This window comes from Penaeus vannamei, chromosome 13, assembly GCF_042767895.1.
Source record: "Penaeus vannamei isolate JL-2024 chromosome 13, ASM4276789v1, whole genome shotgun sequence".
NCBI lineage: Eukaryota > Metazoa > Arthropoda > Malacostraca > Decapoda > Penaeidae > Penaeus > Penaeus vannamei.
In genome coordinates, this window is record NC_091561.1 from 43,036,792 (window position 1) to 43,044,291 (window position 7,500).

Sequence of the window (7,500 nt, forward strand, 5' to 3'; positions counted from 1 at the left end):
AAAGGAAAGAGAAAGATGAAGAGAAAGTAGGAGAGGAGGGACACACAGAGAAAAAAAAACATAGAAAGAGAGAGAGAAAGAGGGAAAAAACACGCGATTCATTTTTTTCTCTAGCCTTCCACACCATCAGGCAAATTCTGCGAAACGTACTCACCACTTCCTTCCGATCCTCCGCTCGTCTCGACCACACACTCATCATTTTCATTTACTCAGCTTCCCGACACTAAACTCACTCATTCCGAATTGATTCATCCTCTCAAGGACTCAGTGACTCATCCATAACCCCATTACAATGGTTTACATACTCATTCCCCTTCCTCACATTTCTTCCTGACAGAGCTCATTCTTACATATTCATTCCCTTTACTCACTTTTTCCATGACAGGACTTTCTTACATACTCATTCCCCTTACTCACTTTTCTACCTGGCATTCTGGACTCATTCACTCACTCCAAACTGATTCACCCTCAAGTACCCTCTGTCTAATCCATTTCCCATAACTCCACTGAGTAAATACTAATTCCGTTTGACCCATCCCCCTCCCTTACTCAGCTTCCAAATCGAGTCACCCTCTCGAGTACCAGCTGCCTCATCCATCTCCCATACTCACGGGTTTACATACTCATTCCGATTGACTCATTCCCTCCCTCACTCTGGAATCCATTATTCCTAACTGAATCACCCTCAAGGACCTACCGCCTCACACTCAATGACCCATGACTTATCCTCAAGTACCCACTATCTCATTTTCAAGTACCCACTATCTCATCCATCTCCCATACCCACGAGCTTTACATACTCATTCCGCTTGACTCATCCCCCTCCCTCACTCTGGACTCACTCATTCCCAACTGACTCACCCTCAAGGACCTACCGCCTCACCCACGACTCATCTTCAAGTACCCACTATCTCATCCATCTCCCATACCCACGGCTATACATAATCATTCTACTTGACTCATTCCCCTTCATTCTGGACTCACTCATTCCCACCTGACTCACCCTCGAGTACCCACTCTCTCATCCATCACCCATACCCACGGCTTCACATACTCATTCTACTTGACTCATTCCCCCTCACTCTGGCCTCACTCATTCCCAACAAACTCACCCTCGAGTACCCACTCTCTCATCCATCTCCCATACCCACGGCTTCACATACTCATTCTACCTGACTCATTCCCCCTCACTCTGGACTCACTCATTCCCAACTGACTCACCCTCAAGGACCTACCGCCTCACCCACGACTCATCCTCAAGTACCCACTATCTCATCCATCTCCCATACCCACGGCTATACATACTCATTCCGTTTGACTCATTCCCCTCCCTAACTCTGGACTCCCTTATTCCTAACTGACTCACCCTCGAGTACCCACTCTCTCATCCATCACCCATACCCACGAGCTTTACATACTCATTCCGTTTGATTCATTCCCCTCCCTCACTCTGGACTCACTCATTCCCAACTGACTCACCCTCAAGGACCTACCGCCTCACCCACGACTCATCTTCAAGTACCCACTATCTCATCCATCTCCCATACCCACGGCTATACATAATCATTCTACTTGACTCATTCCCCTTCATTCTGGACTCACTCATTCCCACCTGACTCACCCTCGAGTACCCACTCTCTCATCCATCACCCATACCCACGGCTTCACATACTCATTCTACTTGACTCATTCCCCCTCACTCTGGCCTCACTCATTCCCAACAAACTCACCCTCGAGTACCCACTCTCTCATCCATCTCCCATACCCACGGCTTCACATACTCATTCTACCTGACTCATTCCCCCTCACTCTGGACTCACTCATTCCCAACTGACTCACCCTCAAGGACCTACCGCCTCACCCACGACTCATCCTCAAGTACCCACTATCTCATCCATCTCCCATACCCACGGCTATACATACTCATTCCGTTTGACTCATTCCCCTCCCTAACTCTGGACTCCCTTATTCCTAACTGACTCACCCTCGAGTACCCACTCTCTCATCCATCACCCATACCCACGAGCTTTACATACTCATTCCGTTTGATTCATTCCCCTCCCTCACTCTGGACTCACTCATTCCCAACTGACTCACCCTCAAGGACCTACCGCCTCACCCACGACTCATCCTCAAGTACCCACTCTCTCATCCATCTCCCATACCCACGGCTTCACGTACTCATTCCGCTCGACTCATTCCCCTCCCTCACTCTGGCCTCACTCACTCCCAACTGACTCACCCTCAAGTACCCACTCTCTCATCCATCCCTCATACCCACGAGCTTCACGTACTCATTCCGCTCGACTCATTCCCCTCCCTCACTCAGCTTCCCGACGCTCTGGACTCCCTAATGACATATTTCCTCGAAGCAAAGGCGAGGCTGAACTACGATGAATCACGGACAATGTGTCACTGCTCGTCGCGCTTTCGTCCGCTTCGAGATTCAATGCTCGTGCTTGTACGTGACCTCCGTCCGTGGGCGTGGGTGCGTGGGTGTTTGTGTATACATGTGTGTTAAGTTCGTGGGGATGTGGGTATGTAAGTTTCTGTGTGCGTGTGTGTGTGTGTGTGTGGTTGAATGAATATGTGTTTGTGTGTGTTTGTGTGTGTGTGTGTGTGTGTGTGTGTGTGTGTGTGTGTGTGTGTGTGTGTGTGTGTGTGTGTGTGTGTGTGTGTGTGTGTGTGTGTTTTCATACACTTAAGAATGTATGTCTAATTGCACTCAAGTATAATTATCATTATCCACATAATGTATCTGCATACGAATATATACACTCATTAAATCGTCCCAAATATGCACTAGGGTTTAGTCATGTCTGTATGTTTATTTGTAGTTGATGAACACAGAAGAGAAAGAAAGAAAAAAAAATCGACCCTGAAATTCCTCCACATCATTCTCCTTCTCCTCAAGTTCACTCTTAGTAACAGAGAAGCAGCGAGGACAACTGGCGAAAGAGGGGAAATACTTCCTGCCATGAGGACTGTCTGTCTGCCTTCTCTCTTCTTTTTCTGTTCTGTTTTTTTTTCTGGTCTCTCTATTTATCTCCCTCTTTCTCTTTCTCTCTCTCTCTCTCTCTCTCTCTCTCTCTCTCTCTCTCTCTCTCTATATATATATATATATATATATATATATATATATATATCTTCTCTATCTATTTCGCTTCTGTATCTCTCTCTTCTCTATCCTCTCTCTTCTCTATCCTCTCTCTTCTCTATCCTCTCTCTTCTCTCTCTCTATATATATACTCTCTCTGCTCTATTCTCCTCTCCTCTCCTCTCCTCTCCTCTCCTCTCCTCTCCTCTCCTCTCCTCTCCCCCCTCTCTCTCTCTCTTCTCCTTTCTCTGTCCTCTCTCTCTCTCTTCTCCTTTCTCTGTCCTCTCTCTCTCTTCTCCTTTCTCTGTCCTCTCTCTCTCTCTCTTCTCCTTTCTCTGTCCTCTCTCTCTCTCTCTCTTCTCCTTTCTCTGTCTCTCTCTCTCTCTCTACTCTCTCCTCTCTTCTCTCTCTCCCCTCTCTTCTCTCTCCCTCCCCCGCCCTTTTTTTAAGATCGAAATATACAGACAAATTTATTGCTGGTACAAGCATTTCCGTAGCATACATTTATCCATCATTTATCGTTATTATCAAATAGGTTTTCCAGGAAGACGCAGGAACTAAAGTAACTCACCCGGACCTTACGGTTTAATCAATGATGTTTTTCTCATAAATTTCTCTTCCATGATATCGGATTCATGGCTTGAGACGGAGATAATAATCTTCGGGAATAGTTCTGCGTAGCCATTAATTAGGCCGCCAGTAATCCAGGAATATTACCACCACGGGAATGAGAGGATATTCGAAGAAAATGAGGGTGGAAGGGATGACTATGTTATTTGGAAAAATAAGAGAAGAAAAAATGTGATAATGATCCTGTGAGACAAGGAAGTTGTTTGTGACAAGAGAAGATGAAGGACCTACTGATACTAAAAAAAACAGTAGGAAAAATATCAAAAGGTTTTATCCATTTACCGATATACTCAGTGACAGTTCCCTATTCACAGTTCCTAAGTATTTTATAAGTATTCTTTATCTTCTTGCAAGCAGTTTATACATCAAGAAAGTTCTCTAAAACGCATTCTTCAAGCGTAGAAACAAGTCTGGCACGGAGCAAATTATGGAACCCCAGAGGAAAAATCTTTTAAGACGTGCACCAACACAGAAAATTGGAATAACAGTCGCTTTCTTTGTTACAACAGTGAATAAAAGCCAGGCAGTTAACCGTATGCTGGTCTAAAACGGAAAGGGAGAGAGTGGATTCTCAAAATAAGTGGAGATTTTACCTTCTATCTCTGATCCATTTGGTAGCGGCTCGGTAGATCACATTTTTGGTGCACGGTCACGCTTGGTAAATCTTGGGGAAACCATCTGACCCCCCCCCCTCCCCCTCAAACTCCACCCTAATAAAAAGAAAAAAAATAATAGAATGCGATTTAGGTACAACTCTTTGAGTTTTATGTCCTCTGTGGGTGTTATTCATCGCGCCTATACGGTCTCAATTAACCAACGTTGAACAATTCTTTCTTACTTTCCGGAACAGGCCTTTCCAGCTACACGTTAAACCTGAAGCATGTGAACCTCGCCAGCTCAAATGACGGACAATGAGAGTGCCGCAAGTTGGGCCTTAATTTGAGAAACTTGGCTCGAATGCGCTCGTATTTCAGACCCGTCGACGAAGGGAGCATTCCTCAGGCAGTGTCCAGGACCTCATTTCAGGAGAAATTCCCTGATATTCTTATATTCTTACGGAATCATTTCTTGATCCACAGAGTTAATAAAAGAATGAATCCTATCCAGCTTTCGTTACGAAGGATAAGTAAAGAAATAGATAAGGAGCGGAGGAGGTCGCGCGTGGTGGGGTACATTATCGCCGGATGCTGAAGCACTTTGCGAACTTTATGCTAATGTAAGGTATCAGATGCAGAGGGAGAGGAGGCGGGGGTGGGGAGGGTATAGGAGGCGGTGAATATGAGGTCGAGGAAGAGAATGAGAAGTTTCAAACAAAACTGAGAAATTTCAAGTAGGGAAAGACAGAGTAAGAGAGAAAAAAAAATAGAGAATGTGGGATGGGTGAAGGAGGTAAGGGAAAGAAAAGGATATTACGCGAGTAGGTAAATGGTCAAGGATATAATCATATGCAACCTAGCGAGAGCTTAAGCTATTCCAGGAGAATGCACTTACTTTACAGTGCCCTTCCCTTAACGCAGCTGTTGCAGGAAGAAAGTACTACTCTTCATCTTACTGTCTTGCTCAGGGAGGTAAAACGACACTTCATCATATCTCATAATTATACGCATATATCAGTATATTAATAAACGAATTAATTTTCTGATTCTGTACATCGATATAGTTGTTATAAATTCCGTGACTACACCCTGGAATAGCAACTTTAATGACACTTTCAGCTTTTTAATCGACAAAATGAGGTCGATTCATTGCCATTATAATTCACCCAGATGTTCCACAACTTATGATCACACATTTTATTGGTTCAATGGTGTGAACGATGCACTGTATGCATGTGAAATGTCACCATCCTTTGCTGTGTCTCTCTACCTCACTGTTTTCCTTCAGGGGAGAGAGAGAGAGAGAGAGAGAGAGAGAGAGAGAGAGAGAGAGAGAGAGAGAGAGAGAGAGAGAGAGAGAGAGAGAGAGAGAAAGTGGAGAGAAAATTATATATACAGTACACAAGGACGAGACCTAATCCAACGACCACGAGGAGGGAGGAATGTTGACGACCCAACTCTTCTTCATATCCGTTCATAGCTTCATTTAATTCTCTTTCGTGTATAATAGCTTCATCATCATTTTCCCCATACGGTATCTTCAAGTCGCCATCTCAAATCTGCAAACTAAACACCCACATGACCATAGCTTCTTGCATCTTCCTTTTCTGGAATTTATCGCGACGTGACTGACCCCGCTACCAAAGAACAGAAACATGTCACCCAAACCACTGTCTTATCGGTCAGCTGATAAAACACCAGAGGATGTTTATGATGCACCTCATCACAGGATACCCAGCACGTTCTCCGTTCTTTGGATGGGCCTGTGTATGAACATCATAACATCGAGGGACTTAAATTTTGAACAGAGTTGTAAAATTAGATGTTTAATAAGAAAGGGTAAACAGTATATGCATGAAAAGGTCAAATGAGTGTGAGAAAGTTCAAAGGAAGGGAACGGACCATGACATATATACGAGTCAAACTGAAGTACACTGTAACGAAGGGGGTGCATAAAAGAGAGCAAGTCAATGGTTTTTATACTGTATCACAATGTGGAGTATGTTTAGTTACGGTTAGTATGGATAATGTAAGGAGAGGGAGAGAAAGAGTGTAGAGAGGAAGGCCAGAGAGAGAGAGAGAAAAAAAAACGGAGGGCGAGAGTGAGGGGGGGGGGGTTATGGAGAAAGATAGAGAGTAGGAGGAGAGAGAGAGAGAGTAGGAGAGTGAGAGAGAGAGAGAAAGAGGCTGGGAAGGAGAGAAAGAGGGAAGGAGGGGGGGAGGAAGGAAGAAAGATCAAGGTTTGAGAAAAAGATAGAGAGTAAAAGGAGAAAGAGAGAGAGAGTTACGGCGAAAGAGATAAGTAGCGGGAGAGAGAGCTTAGTGAAGCCTGATACGTGAATAAACAGACGGGAGGAAAGCCAGGTTAAGAGGCACAGAGGATGGCAGGTGTAGACAAGCCAATAAGCGAACTTATCTCAATTATGGCGACGTAAGAAGCGCACACGTGTTCAAAAGACGTATCCCTCGAACACAAAACGAAATGGCGAAGGAAGGGGAGTGGGGACCGTTTTCCGAGCACAAGAGACCGTTCGCATTATCCCGTTACATGTACCTGATCTACGCAGATACTCGTTCTCTCTTTCCCTCCCTCTCTTCCTCTCTCCCTCCCTCTCTTCCTCTCTCCCTCCCTCTCTCTCTCTCTCCCTCCCTCTCTTCCTCTCTCCCTCCCTCTCTCTCTCTCTCTCTCTCTCTCTCTCTCTCTCTCTCTCTCTCTCTCTCTCTTTCTCTCTTTCTCTCTTTCTCTCTTTCTCTCTTTCTCTCTTTCTCTCTTTCTCTCTTTCTCTCTTTCTCTCTTTCTCTCTCTTTCTCTTTCTTTCTCTTTCTCTTTCTCTCGTCTTAACACGCTCTATTTGTTTACAAGTGATTCTCAGACACTAACAAATCGTAGCTTTCATGAAACACGAGCCATGATAGAAGCATGTTTGCCATATTTCAGTATTATATATTTTCATAACGTTTCCAAGAAAAGTTTCAACAGAGAACCCCCTTGTATGTCTGAAAATTTTCAGATGAATGTTTGACGTGTGTGTTGATAGAGTAGGAAAAGATAATAGACATTGGGCGGAGATTAATCCAACAGACATGAATTGATTAGTATGATTAATAATGAAAACATACGTCTGTAATTACGTAATATATCTCATGATAACCAATGAACCTTAGTTACAAGACGAG

The 7,500-nt window shown here is 44.3% G+C and overlaps 1 protein-coding gene across 8 annotated transcripts in view; it reads left to right on the forward strand.

The window, feature by feature from the left end:
- Positions 1-7,500, forward strand: part of LOC113820059 (serine-rich adhesin for platelets) — a 183,856-nt gene that overhangs the window by 130,336 nt on the left and 46,020 nt on the right. The window lies entirely within an intron of this gene.